We start from the raw sequence: 14602 nt of genomic DNA on the forward strand, positions 1-14602 counted from the left end.
GGTTTAGGCGTTCGTGCAAAGAGGCTTTGCGCCGTAAGCGTGAATGCTTTAAAGCCTGGGCAGAAGCGGTGACATCCTGTGATGCGGCTATCGGCGAACGTAAAAAAGCATACAATTCAGCCTCTAGGTCCTTCAAACGGGAAATCGCTAAGGCAAAGTCAGAGCATATTGCCAGGTTTGGTGAGAAATTGGCCCACCTTCCTTCGGGAACTCGAGCCTTCTGGTCTCTTGCCAAAGCTGTCCAAGGGAATTTCTGTCAACCCTCTATTCCACCACTGCATAGGGAGGATGACTCACTGGCCCATACTGCAAAAGAGAAGGCCGATCTTCTAGGCTGTCTCTTTGCGTCGAACTCAACTTTGGATGATCAGGGGAAGGAACCACTGACATTATTGCGGTGTGATACTACGATGCCTGAAGTTACATTCCGGCAACGTGCTATCCGTAAACATTTATTTTCCCTGGACATCCATAAGTCGAGCGGGCCTGATGGCATCCCCCCAATTGTGCTGCGTACTTGTGCTCCTGAGTCGGCTCCGGTCCTAACGCGCCTTTTCCGGTACCTGTACTCCCTCAACACTGTTCCGAAGTGCTGGAAGACAGCTTTGATACATCCGATCCCTAAAAAACGCGATCGCTCTGATCCGTCCAACTATCGCCCAATCGCAATAACCTCCTTGTTCTCCAAAATAATGGAAACCATTATTAACGGCCAGCTCTTGAGGTATCTAGAGGGCAGCCAGCTGATTAGCGATTCTCAGTACGGCTTTCTTCGTGGTCGCTCAGATGGTGACCTCCTTGTATACCTTACACATAGGTGGGCAGAGGCAATTGAGTCCAAGGGGGAGGCGCTGGCGGTAAGTTTCGACATAGCGAAAGCCTTCGATCGGGTGTGGCACAGAGCACTGCTTTCGAAGCTTCCAGCCTATGGGCTCCCCGAGAAATTATGCAACTGGATTTCCAGCTTTCTCGCTGATCGGAGCTTTAAGGTCGTCATCGACGGAGCATGCTCCGACCTTAAAACCGTCAATGCTGGTGTCCCACAAGGCTGTGTCCTATCCCCGACCCTGTTTATTCTGCATATTAATGATATGATCCAACTTAGCAACCTTCATTGCTATGCGGACGACAGCAGTGGGGCTACTTTTTACACAGGCCGGGCAGGCATTTTTCGGGCTGTTGTTGATGAGTGCCGGAACAAACTTGTGTCTGAAGTCGAAACTCTTTTACGTGGAGTCTCGGGCTGGGGTAGACTAAATCTAGTCCAATTTAACCCCAAGAAGACACATGTCTGCGCGTTTTCCGCTAAAAAAAACTCCCTTTGTCGCTACTCCCCTCTTTGAAGGCACTCTCCTTAAAGCCTCAGCTAACATCGGAATATTGGGCGTTGACATATCGAATAACGTCCTGTTTCGCGGTCATTTGGAAGGGAAGGCTAAATTAGCCTCCAAAAAGCTTGGTGTGCTCAGCAAGGAGAGACGGTACTTCACTCCGGGCCACCGCTTGCAACTCTTTTAAGCGCAAATTCGGGCCCACATGGAATACTGTTCTCACCTCTGGGCGGGAGCTCCCCAGTACCAGCTCCTTCAACTTGACCGTATTCAACGAAGAGCGGTTCGAATCGTCGACGGCCAATCACTTTCCGTGCGGCTTGATCCCTTGGCGTTGCGTAGAGATGTTGGGTCCCTCTGCATCTTCTACCGCATTTACCATGGGTAAATGGCTGAGTTTCACTATCGGACGTCAAGGCAAAATACAAAATACCATCCGTATCCCCTCGGTGTCCGTCGTTCCACAACTGAGCGTTTTCTAAGGCAGTTTATGTGGAACCAGCTGCCCACTGAAGTATTTCCGAACCAATTCGACTTAGGGTCCTTTAAGAAAAGAGCGTAGCAATTCTTGAAAGGCTGGCAACGCACTTGCGAGCCTTCTGGCAATGTGAATGTGACCATGGGCGGCGGTATCGCTTCACATCAGGTGAGCCTCCCGGTTTGCCTGCTATTACATAAATATATATATATTTGTATAATGTATGGCAATTACGTGTGGATGAATCAACGCTTATTATTATTATTCATAACTAAATAGTCAGTGGAAATCAATAAATGTTTCTGTGAAAAAATTGTAGTCGCAATAAAGATAACTTAAGATAAAAATCGTAAAAAGACTTAAAAACAAACACTATTTGTTTACTACTATGCAGCTAATGTCATGAAGCATTGCGGCAATCAATAAACAATTCGTTGGGATTTCAATCATGTATTTCATTTACGTTTACTAACATTGATAGGACTGATTTCGCTTTGTATATTCAATGTTTCATATATTCCGACTTTCTATGTACATATTCACAGAAATACCGGAAGTAATCTTGGGAAAAACTTTCGAGTTTCAACGGCACAGAAGACAGCTTATGTGAAATAGAACCTATAAATTATTGTTTTTTTTGTCCCACATATAAAACTCATTCCAGAAGATTCATAGTGATAAATATTCCAATACGTTTTTTCTACTCCGCATTCAATTCGCCCAGTTGACATGTTTTAATATTGAATATTTTTAAATTTAAATGGCCGCCAAAACCAGAATGAGATTCTACGGCTGTTCTTAAACAAAATATTACATTTTGTATTTCTATTGCATTAGGATTTTGCGAGATGATGCTAAATGCGCGATTTTTAAGGAAAAAATTATATATAAGATACGGTTATATTACTAACACTTCAGTGACCTTTATAATTGTATATGTTTCTAAATTCAAATATGACACTCTCCCCAGAGTCACACTCACAAATACGCCAGTATATTTTAATGATAAATCAATCAGCTCATGTCGATTTACAAAAACACATAGCTACTAATAGAATCTGTTTAAAAACTAACGAGCAACATCTGTTTAAAGCCACAGAGACGAGATCATGGTTTACCTACATTCTACTTTATTACGATCGGAAATTATGCGGCTCCGTGTTTACATGAACGACAAGTTTTTCGAACGTCGAACACAAATCGATATTTTTGTGAACAAGAGTGCCCGGCTCACACTTATGTATTTTTTTTCGCGCATTTATTAAATCCGTCTAAGACAATTGGTACTGTGAAGGATAGCATCGCAAAAAAATCGGCATAACTTATTCCTTCTTAAATTGCCGCAATACTTGTTAAAAAAATTAGTGGGTCTAAAACCATTTTAGGTCTGGGGTCATCATTTGTCAATCGAATAGACAATGATGTGCCCGACACACGCAGTTCACTATTTGTATTTAATGTAAGCTTGTTTCATCACGATGTTTTCTTTTACTGTTCGAGCCAATATTAAATATACACATAGAATGATTGGTGCACAGCCGGATCGAACCTAAGACCTCAATGATGAGAATTGCTCGCCAACATAGCTCCAAACTTAAAAATATTTTTATAATTTAGCTTAATACTGAATAAAATCAGAGGTTTAACGCAGGGTGACACTAAGTTTCAATAACGTTCAAAATGGATAATGTCAAAATTGATATTTTTTAGTCTAAACTAATCCAGCAAACAAACTAAACACGCGTAACAAGTTGGTATACAGCGGTGAATAAACCCATAAACATACGCTATGTTGACAGACAAATGATAAGATGATAAACAGTGTCATTTTGGTCTGGCTCAGCTCCAATTATTTTCACATTTTTATTTGCACTTAAATCATGCAAAGGGTTAACGGCGCGTGACACAGAATATTTAAAATAACCTGCCATAACAATGCTATATTTACGACAGGTGGCTGGGTTGATGAGTAAATAATGATATTAATAAAAAACATTGCACATCGTCTGTGTAAAATAATGAATTACATTTAAAACAACTTTAAAAAAGCGTTATGATTTTGACCTATATGCTTGACGGAATTGTATAACTATTTGGGTTTGCAAGTTTCCTAAATTTCGTTAGTGTTTGTATGTATATATCTTTTGAAGTGAAAACTTTTTTAGCATCGTTGTGATTTGAAAATCGATGAAATGAAAAAGCGACAGTAAAAAGAGACAAGAGTCATATAAATTTATCGTGCTTGAAAATTAAATAGAGATAGAGAAAGAATAATATAGTGTATAAACTTTAAATCAGTTTGTATTTGCAAAAAAATTAAATAGAATATAAATTCAATTATAAAATTAGATGAAATTTATCAATTTTGTTTAAATATCATTAATTACAAAAACTTTTTGAAGTGAAATCTTCTTACTACACTAATTTAAAGTTATTTTTCTGACTGCTGGCTACTGGCTGACGTGCTATTTGATACAAATTGTCAGATAGCCTCTATTATTATTTTTCTTTTTACGCCTATCATATGATGAACGCGTGTCACCAAACCTTTCAAAGACAAAACCACATATATTCACCTCTATAAGACGCTTGTGCAGTCTCAGTTGGAATACGCTAGTCCAATCTGGAATCCCTACTACGCTATATATGTCACACAACTGGAGGCTGTACAAAAGAAATTTTTGCGTATTTTAAATTGTCGCATGAACGGTGGTAGGGCTAAATACAATGAACTTTAAAAAAAATATAATTTGCTTTCTTTGAGTACTAGGCGTAGTTTGATAGATTGTGTCATTATAAGAAAAATATGCGTATATGAATTAACTTGTTCAAATCTTCTCGAACTCATAAGATTCAATATTCCTGCCAGATCTCTACGCTCGCACAGAATCTTTAACCTTCCGACTCCCAGAACCAACATTGGGTTCCGTGAGCCTCTTCACAGGATATGTTCTACTCTTGATTCTACTACTAATATCGATCTTTTTTCGCACTCCTCTACTGCTTCATTTAAGAATAGGTTAAAACAACTATTCGAGTAGTAAACCTTGTATCTTTCTTCTTATTTTGGCTACTAGTATATCTGTCGTTCTACCGATCTATAAACTTTGTATTGTCTACTTAAATATTTTGTTCTCTGTCATGTCACGTTTTGTTTTGCTTTATATCCTTTTTTTTATCAGTGAAACTTTTTGTGGATATATCAAATGCTTTAATTCTTATGTTTATATTTCTTTTCTGACTTCTACTTTTAGAGATGTATCTGTTTGTTTCCCAAATGAATAAATAAATAAATAAATCGAAGATAGCACTTATCGTATCAAGTGTTCACAAATTTCACGCAGACTATAGGATATGGAGGTTACTTTTCAATTGAGTATTATTAAATTTGAGCAATTACAGCTGAATGCTTTCAACGTACAACTCATCCCTGGGGTCCACCCCGGCTGTCCACCAATGGTCAGCGGTGTCAAATGCGGACATACACTTTCTAGTACCGCTCGTACGGTGAAGGAAACCATCGTGAGGAAACCGAGACCAAAACAGTCTACGGTGGTAACAGATACAGAAGGTTGACGACCCATTTGCCTATTAGAAATTATCACGGATACAGAAATCTGAGGCCCAGACCTAAAAGGTTGTAGCGCTATTGCTATATATATATTTCAATGTAGGAATTAATCGAACGTTCGTCTTTTGTTAGTTTTCGAGTTATAACTAATAACAAAGGTGTTTTTTGAATAACTAATTATTATAAACTCGTTTTCTTCTTTAAGACTCCTATATCAATTGTAACCTAAACATTTTATTCCCGTGGAAGTGCTTTTACCTGTGAAGGATTTTCGACCTGTGGTACAGAAGTAAGAATGCTAAACTGTATATTCAAAAAAAAGATCGGAAATAAACGGGTTTTATCATTTTTATTAATATATCATACCTTAGTGTAAGCTCTGAGGAATATGAAAAACTATCAAAGCTATGAGCTACTCTCGAAATACATAAATACACAATTGAATTCGTGAAAGTCAAACTTTTCTTAAAGAATGTGATAACTAAATCCCTTTAGTTTATAAAGCTTAACAAAAGCCTATATAAAGCTTACATGTTTATTTCATAAATGAATTACGTTCAATACGACGCTTGCCAGTAATCCAATACTGGAATAAATAAGTGAAAGTCAAGGTAATAAAACCTTTTTCATGTCCAATTATCTCTAGAAAATGTCCCTTTCTTAATTATTGATACATTCATATACGTAATAAGGAAATAGTAAAAAATAAGATAGCATTTCAGAATTCCTTTTTATATTACACGGGTCCCAAGAGTCGATCAAGTGGAAGCGAGTGGGCCATATGCTCTAGAAGGATCCAAGTCACAATTCCAAGCAAGCCCTCAACTGGGATTCTCAAGGCAAAACGAAACGTGGCCGCCCAGAACAGACCTGGAAACGAAGCACCATTGCAGAGGCGAAGGAAGGTGAAATGACGTGGAGTGAAATTAAGAAGCTGCCCAGGACAGACTAGGCTAGTTTCTTTACGCTAGATACCCTCATTCTCACCTGGGGCAAAAAAACATTTGTGTGGAATTGTATAATTCCTTTGATTATTTGAGACGGTCGAAAATGTCGTTCTGCCTCCCTTTTACCTCCATGATACCGTCGTTAGCTAATCTTCTACGTTTCGACACTGTTCTTTACATTATATTATAATCATTAACGTAACGTACTATGTAGTTAAATTACAGGACGACTAATTAGTAAGTATGTTCGAAGTTTAAAATTGTTATGGATTTCATGATAAAATATATTTCATGAAGAAAATATTAAAATTACAAAAATATAATTACTGTATATTCGAAGTTTAAAAATTAAATGCAATTAATTGGCAACCTATATTATTACTAGGAGCATTTATCTTTATGGTTACGGAGCCTGAACATAATTTTATGACAATATATATTTATTGAAGAAAATATTAAAATCAAAATTCTAAAATGTTTCTGTTGACATTTATATTTTTTTAATAAAATTGGAAACTGTTGATATTTTCGTGGATATTGTATCAATTATTCAGAAGTGTACGTGGGTGGGCATTTTGCCAAAATCTGGAAAATACAACTGGTCGCCTTGACTCATTCTTCATTAATTGGTTTGCTTCTTGGGAATAAAATATGCGAAATGTCGATAAATGTGACGAGAATAGAAAAATCAATAGCTCGGTTTTACAGTTTTGTTATTGAAACATTTTATTCGTTTTTAACGTGGAAAATTAATAAATGTGGAAAATTTCATCCTAGGCCAGGATGCGTTGGAGATTCAATATGAAGAATGTGGAACTGCGATTGCTCGCAAGTGCGTTGCTGGTCTTAGAATTTGTACGCTCTTTTCTTGAATGCAACCTAATTCAAATTAGTTCTATACATATGTCTTCTTTTGTCGCATCCTGACTAGGGCAATTATTGTTGGTTCTATACAGCAAATCCCTAAATAACCCTCCTGCATCTATCAGTCCCGTCGTAGTAATATAAACGCATTTCAAGACATTAAAAAAGGATTTACAATTCTCAGGTGCCAGAAACTGGAAGCAAAAAGTACAGATCGAATGAATTTGCCTTTTAATAGAAGATTATATTTCTAGTGCAATATTTGTAGAACTAAAATAAACAATATTTACTATATAGAAGTATATATTTTATTTAATATATAACCCAAAAACTGTTGAAAATACAAAAATAAAAGAATAAGTTTCATGATCATTTAATAGGCAATGTAATAGGTAAGTAGGTGATCAGCCTCCTACGCCTGACAAACGCCGTCGAATTTTACGGTCTAAGGTTTTCACACGATGTTTTGAAAGATTACAGTTAAGTGTGATTTACATCACAGAATATACTCGTACATACATCAAACATAGAACACTAAAGTAAATTAAAGGCATTGGTTTCTGTGACAATTTAATTCTAATGCTGTGTGTATGAGAAGGACACAAACATCTGACATATAACTAACTCACGAAATGATCATAACTCACGTCACGTAGTTCGTCTATACTTAACTAAATGTATGCAGGACTATAAATCTATACCGCTAAATGACTATAATATATTTTATTCTAAATAACTGTCTTGAAATTTCCAAACAAAGCGTAAGTATATTCGTACCAATGCAGTGTTTTGTCAATTTTGATCATGGCCTATAAGTATGGGTAAAAGTGATCAGAAATAATTTTATTCAGATACAGATTATAAGATTTAATGTTGCAAACTTGAAATCGTGCAGTAGATAGACTTAATATCATTATTAATGTTTTCATAAACATAACATTAAATTTAAGGGAGAAAAACCCACAGAACATACCAGCAAAAACGTCGAACTGTTACCCATTAGTTGTAAACATATCAAAGAGCACTATATTATTCGAATTGTCGTACCTTGTCGAGTTTTGAAGGAGTTTTCATAAGTCTCCCAGTATGAGCACACAAAACGTCAAATCCAATCAAATCGTATAAATCTTCAAACAGTTAAGAAAAACACTTTTTGAACGGATTAAAGCTATGTAGTATTATAAAAACTTATAATTCAGTCTTCAGTCACCGTGACCACGCTCGCTGAAAAGCTACGAAACGTCGGTAAAAAATTTAAAATTTAGAATTATGTAAATAATTATAAGTTTTAATAATAATACAAAGCTTTAATCCGGTCAAAAAGTGTTTTTCTTAATGTGTAAATGCTATTTTAACAAAAGACAATACTATCTTCAAACAGTTATTCAAGATCCTTAATCGCGAAGGTATGGCTAAGGCAATAAACGTAGCTATGGCAAGAATGAATGTGTTTTAAAAACTTACCTCGTCCAACTTTCATGATTTATATTGAGCGTGCTATTGTCGACTTAAGCTTATCAAAAGTATTTCAATAAAACGAAAATAGCTTTAAATTCCTCCGCTCGCGTTCCCGCTGACTTCACAATAAAGCAATTTGTTTGTACTTTCCTGAGCTTAATCATTTAATGTAATATCGCCGTATCTTGTTTATCACGTTACTTAAAAGCAAAATCCCGCGTCGCCGCAGACAAATGAATTACCCAAGTCAAATAATTGCTCACTAGTTATAGCTAGACCGAACGTTAGTTATAATTTATCTTCGAATAGATTTGTTTCTTAACAGTTATACTATTTTGTCCGTGGTATATGTTTTAATATAATCCATAGTCTGTTAAAAAATGGCGGCTAAAATATTAGTCAAGATTGTAAGGAAGTGCAATATAAATTATTTGTTTTCATTGTGTAAAATGTGATAAAAACGCCAGTTAAATAATTTAATGTATAATATATGCTAAATATAAGTGTGCAAAAAATATTTTAATATTTTTTTTTAATTTAATTTATTAATAATCCATATCTAACCAGAGACAATTATTGTTTTTATCCATCGGGTTAAACACCGATTTCTATAAAGACAAAGCTACTTGGGGCTTAAATAACCCATCAGCAGTACAAAAGTGGTAAAGCACCCACTGAGAATGATCAGCGTTCTAATTTGCGGTTAGCAAACAGAACTAGATTGTACAAAGGGATTCGATAAATCTTAACCCACGACTGTTTTGAATAGCGACTCAAAACATTTGTGAAATTCAGTTTGAGTTTACAATTGTTATTCTCTAAGGTGTTTTATACAAACCTTTAGAATCGTCGGGTTGATTTGTTTACTTAAATATTATTGATTATTTAAATAGGACATTTCGGGATCAAATCTTGTTTTTTAGATACTATAAAAAATTCTTAAGACTGATTACTATGACGGCCCAACTCTATTGACACTGAACGTGTATTACCAATGACGCGGGAGTATTTTTTTAGAACAGTGACAGACGGGCAGGAGCCCTACCTGATGTTAAGGATACCGGCTCACTTGTCGTTCTTTTAAGATTTGAAAGAAGATCATCCAGATCTGGCCTTTTCTATCGGAATGGGGTTATAGTTGAAGCTTTTACGCACCACCGGGTTACGATGGTGTTGAGCTTTGTCGAAGTGGAGTGTGGTCGTCCATGGTAGGGAGCTCCAGGAAATTCGAGGGGGTTCGAAAATACTTCAATGGGTAACTGTTATCTGTGCTTTAAAGCGCTCAGTTGTAGAACGACGCAAGTCGAATTGATCCGGCAGGTATACGTGAACAAACAAAGAACTTTCTATTTCGATCACAACGTTCATACCACTAGAATTGATACTACTGGAGAATCAGGATTTTATATATAGTTATGACGTATTTATTTACAAGCTGCAATGTAGAATTAATAGAAATAAATGTATGTAATCTTTAATGTCTGACACCTATGAAGAAAAGTTTATATTTATACATTTGTAGATGATCGCTACAATTTATAAAGTTCGACGGAAATCGAGGCGGAAATTGGTGTTATATTGTAAATTATAATTGAATGTAGTCCGAAGGAAATCATTGATAAATACAGTGAAGATTGACTGACTTTGAAACAGTTGCTAAAAATATCAAATATTTAGTCTAACAGCGTCTATACCTAGATGGAACATTTAAAATGTCTTAACAGTAACATTGCGTTTGCGGTATGACTTCCGTATCCGTGCCCAAAAACGTGTAGGAATGGAATAATAAAATCTTTGTTACTAACAAACAAATGTGATGATAAATAAGTCTTCTAAATAGAATTAGCAGTTGATAAAACAACTAGCTAATATCCAAAAAAGCATTGTACATGCACGTAACACAAAATCCCACGAGTAATTAATCAATCAAACAATAGTTTCAAAAGCGAATGTTTAGAAATAAATTAAACAGGGAACGAACTCGTTAATTATCAAGTTTCATAAAGTTCAAAGCGTTTATATCTATTTAATATTGTGTATCATATATTCTAACTTAGAAGTGTGATAGAAATATTTTCTACATTCCTTTGTTTCCTCAGAGACCGTTCAACTGGTAAACGAAGAATTATGAAATTGTTTTGAAAACATTTCATTTCTCAAACGTCTGATAATAAAAGTACTAGGCTAGATTATAATTGTTTTTTAATAAATATCAGATTTAAGGAACAATTTTCTAATGCAATATTAAATTATTGTTATGAAATTTCTTATATTAAAGAAAAAGAAATAGACATAGTTTTGCTGTTCGATTTGTCATGTTTGATAATACAAACTTGATAAATACTAGAATTTAAATACATTTTTTTTGTTTTATGTATCAATATTCCAATAATAATAATAAATACGGAATTTATATAATATTCTATAAAATCAACCAATCAATTCTGAGATAGTCAAACAATATATTATATATATAAACTCACAAGACCTATAAAAATTATGCTAGCCGAATTGGATTTCGCATGACTCGGTTATTTTTAATATGAGTTTGAGTTTACTTTTTCTAAAAAAAGATTTTACTGTTTCATTTATTTGGAATAAATTAGTGTAAATCTAGTATCGTTAGATCAATTTTGTCACAACCTGTCACAAATAAAGTGTTGTTTATGTATTTTTTAAAAAATAACTGCTTTCCACCAAACAACAATCACAATCCAATCCAGGAAAATAGAAAGCCTAATCCTACTTACTTTTAAATAAAGTATTTAAAAAAATATAATATGCACACGGAACATACATAATCATAGAATCATTTATATAAACAAACTAGTATAACGCTTTTAACATTCCAATTTTCTTTATAAATCAATGTCTAACTCTTTAAAACTAGCTCGCAGATGAGTAAAATTATTTGACGAATCAATACATAAGACACGTATACAGATAAGCGAGGGTGAATGAATATTTCTCTCAATGTATCGTTACATTGTTGCTTTCAGCTTCACATTTTTTTAAATAAATCTTAAAGCTTTCAAAGTACGCATAACATGAAAGAGAAAAACTAATTCCAAATACTCATCGTAAATAATCTAGATAAAATAAACGTCTTTGACCGTCCATTGTATCCTCAACAATTTTCCGATTTCCAGACGTTGTGGAAAAGCTTGATTTACTATTCTAAGGCCTTCGTAAATATTTCTACACGACGTGTAGTGTAATGTAAATAAATATTAACCAGTTTGTAATTGCATATTTATACTATTGTATTTGGGATTATCTTAGTATTACAATAGTTATAAATATACGGCTATAAACATGTATTTATTAAGATAGTTTTTATGTAAATACATTTCTTAGAAATAGTATTAATCATTTATTAGTTGATATATTTGTGTGCAATAGTTATTGAGACACGACACGACTCGAAGTAATAATTTATATTTAATATGTTTTTTATAGCGTTGTTAATGTAATCGTTGAATCCTGGCTGTAATGATAAAATATATAAATATAAAAATAATATAATATATTTTTTCTTTAATTGGACATTAAAGACACACTATAAAAGGGACCACCCGGCATAAGGAGAGCAGTTCAAAAAGGAGGGCTGATGTATTGATAGAAATAACAGGAAAATACTAGCAGACTATTACCAAAGATAGAGTATATCTATATATCTGGAAATAGTTCATATCCACAGGCGACTTACATTTAGCTATAAGTAAATACTAACAACAATGGAAATTAAGGATATGAAAGTAATAAAAAATACCTTATTAATTATTAAACGCATATATTAGGGTTTAAATAATCCCCACTGATCTGACGAAGGAGTATCGAAGCCATTTATCTTATATAATGTATATTTACCACTGTATGAAATCATTCTATGCAGAAATGTTAATTATGGTAAGTCCCATAAGCCCAGTTAAGACACATTAAACAATTGTTATCTCAATGTATGACATTCTCGTTATCCCGTCAACCAAAGCGGCCTTGAAGGCTCAAAAAGTCTAACATTTAGCTTATAGCAAAGATGTGTATGTACTTTAGAACCTTGTGTAAGTTATAATACATGCAATACGTTTAGTCAAAGTACCGATACCTTTTACAATTAGTGAAAATAAATATACATGTTGAGTGGTTTAGTTGCGTTTGGAGCGAGTCTCTGAATAGCCGAGATTCTGGTGCGGGTGGAGGCTCACATACTTTCGGAAACAGGGAATACCTGATTTACCCATAAACCTTAGATATAAACAAATATTATCGTTTGGAGTTGTAAAAATGAGGCTTGTGGAAGTTTTCCTCTGATTTTCTGATATAAAAACGTATAACGTACAGAGTGCACCTCTTTTTATAATTTCTGTGACTTCCATTTAGATAAGTATTGTATTGAAACGTAAACATGTAGGCGGACAAATTATTTGTATGTTAATATTATTCATCTCGGAAGTTACTCTTGAAGATTGGAACTTTTGAAGCGTGTCAATAGCATGGGCAAATATGCACGCGTATATTGAATGCACTCCCTGAGACCGCCCGAGGCCGGCCGCGGGGACAGGATCGATGTAGCGCAGCCTCGGACATCAGTTCTCCCCCGATCCCCTAATCACTTCACTTTATCGTCCAAACAACTAACACTAAGAGTTTTCAATCCTGATTTAAGTAAATGTTTTTTTACGATTAGATACAGGTATTTAAAAAGATTTCACGCTACGGAATCATATGTTATCTGTATTGATCGGAGATAGCACCGATAATTCCCGCTTTCGATAAATTTACTTCAGTAGTAATAATCATTTGGGATTTGTTCAATTGCACGAACGTTTCGAGAATTTATACATTCTTTAACATAATTGCAATTAATGATCATGGACATGAGTTTAATATCCAATGCTTTATGGCAGTTTTAATTAATGTGCGTAAAAAAACTTATCAGTTCTTATTAAATTGTTCAATATATAAAAATACCTGATGGGATAAGCCTTTGGGTAAGATTCAGAGTCAAGATTTAGAACTAAATATGACTGCGGCTTACTGTAAACAAATTCTGTTGGATTCCCTTATAAAATAATATATGTTAATAAAAGGTTATCTGGTTAGTAAACAACTAATTTAAGCAAGCATAAGCATAAGCAAGCATAACTATAATTAGCTTCTGATTGGTGGTTTTCCTGGTGATTTTTTTTACAATTATAAAAATATATACTAAACAGAACTGTTAACTCTTAATGAAGGATTCTGAGTATGTTTGTTAACGTTACATGCCAATTATTTTGCAATTAAAATAGTTTACAAAGCAAAATACTAAATACTAAATGCGTAACAGGTTATTGCCTTTCCGCCGTATAAATGCCGTGCAAATATTCATGAAAATAGTTTTGCATGTAGTAAAATTATATATATTATTGTATAATAAAAATACTTATATAAAGTAATTGGGATCCGTATGATGCCTTAGTAAAAACAGTTTAGCGTACAGAGATGATTTTTGCACTGTATAAAAATGATGATGATGTTAATTAGGTAAAAAAAAACAATTATTCCGTAATGACTCCGAAATTATACATATGGAGCGAGATACAAAAGTACAGTATTCTAAATATATTTATTTTACAAATGAGCAACTTACTAAAACGACTGGGCTTTTATCCACTAATTGAAAGAAACAATTTACAATCCAAGCAATTTAAGACATATTTTGTAAAGACCTATTCAAATTTAAAGATTTCAATAGCTTAATACAAAAGACGATTTTCATTCAATAATATCCTTTGTTAAGATAATGTTTAATTATCATTATCCTACTAAAAGACATACCTTAAATGAATCCAAAAAGTTTCCAAAAGTAGTTTAAAATTGTTATGTACACGTATACATTAAATCACTTTCACGATCATTTTTATTGTAAAACACAAAGCTCACACGTGGTGCGTACGTGCGTAGCAGTATA

The 14602-nt window shown here is 34.1% G+C and overlaps 1 protein-coding gene across 1 annotated transcript in view; it reads right to left on the bottom strand.

The window, feature by feature from the left end:
- Window positions 1-14602, bottom strand: part of LOC123711352 (potassium voltage-gated channel subfamily H member 8) — a 70027-nt gene extending 55425 nt beyond the window's left edge. Inside the window, exon 1 of the mRNA XM_045663902.1 lies at window positions 14470-14602. The gene's annotated coding sequence lies outside the window, so the exon portion shown is untranslated. The remainder of the gene's footprint in view (window positions 1-14469) is intronic.

Source organism: Pieris brassicae, chromosome 6 (assembly GCF_905147105.1).
Source record: "Pieris brassicae chromosome 6, ilPieBrab1.1, whole genome shotgun sequence".
NCBI lineage: Eukaryota > Metazoa > Arthropoda > Insecta > Lepidoptera > Pieridae > Pieris > Pieris brassicae.